Genomic DNA, 838 nt, shown 5'->3' with positions numbered 1-838 from the left:
ATTCAGTGACTGGGGTAATCGGGATGGGTGTATCAGAGACAGTGCGATTGGTACAGGACAGAGCAGAGTTTAGGGCTGTTGTACATAGGGTCGCTATGAGTCTCAAGCAATTCGATTGCACATAACAACAACAACAATAATAACAATGCAGTTTTAACAGATATATCACACATGTGGATGGCTTTAACAAATAGAAATGTATTCTTTTAAAGTTTAAAAGGATCTGAGTGTAAATTCAGGGTGACAGGTATAAGGGAAGGTATGTCTCTCTCTTTATCTCTCTCCCCCACCCCTTTCTCCTCTAGAAAAAGGTCTTAGTATCCTTCAGCATTTGTAGGCCAGGTTTTGTCCTCTACTTGCTCTGTAAGGAATGTGTCCTGGTCTTTTATAGAATCAAGGAGTTCCCTGTGCAAGGATCTGAATTTGAAAGGACTCACTATACTCCTGACAATTTTTTTCTTGGTAGAACTAAGGCTCTCCACTCTTGACTGGCTTTTCTCCCTTTTTAACTCTGGTGCAATATAAAATATTACCAACTGTACCCAAGCAAAAAAAATGGGATTAAAGATATTCTGGGATTTAAGAAAAGTGCATTTTACCAAAACCTCTTAAACTAATTGGTTTATCAGATGATGGGAAATCATGATAAAGCCTCCATATTGCATTATTACATACACAAGTTTTGTGGGATGTGGTTGAATTGATGGCAAACAAGGAGTACAAAATGTCTTTATTATGAATATGCATTTTGGTTTTTCCAGGACTTTATCACAAAGAAATAGTCAACGACACATTTTAAACAAAGATATTCTCATAAAATTAAATAATTAGACATTTC

At 36.4% G+C, this 838-nt stretch overlaps 1 pseudogene; it reads right to left on the bottom strand.

Moving 5' to 3' along the window:
* The window catches only part of LOC102858949, a 19,349-nt pseudogene that overhangs the window by 17,917 nt on the left and 594 nt on the right, over positions 1–838 (bottom strand).

The sequence above is a fragment of the Elephantulus edwardii genome, unplaced genomic scaffold (assembly GCF_000299155.1).
Source record: "Elephantulus edwardii isolate Elephantulus edwardi_28Jun2011 unplaced genomic scaffold, EleEdw1.0 scaffold00010, whole genome shotgun sequence".
Classification (NCBI taxonomy): domain Eukaryota; kingdom Metazoa; phylum Chordata; class Mammalia; order Macroscelidea; family Macroscelididae; genus Elephantulus; species Elephantulus edwardii.
Note: the sequence above shows the minus strand (reverse complement) of the source record. Positions and strands in the feature narration are given on the sequence as shown.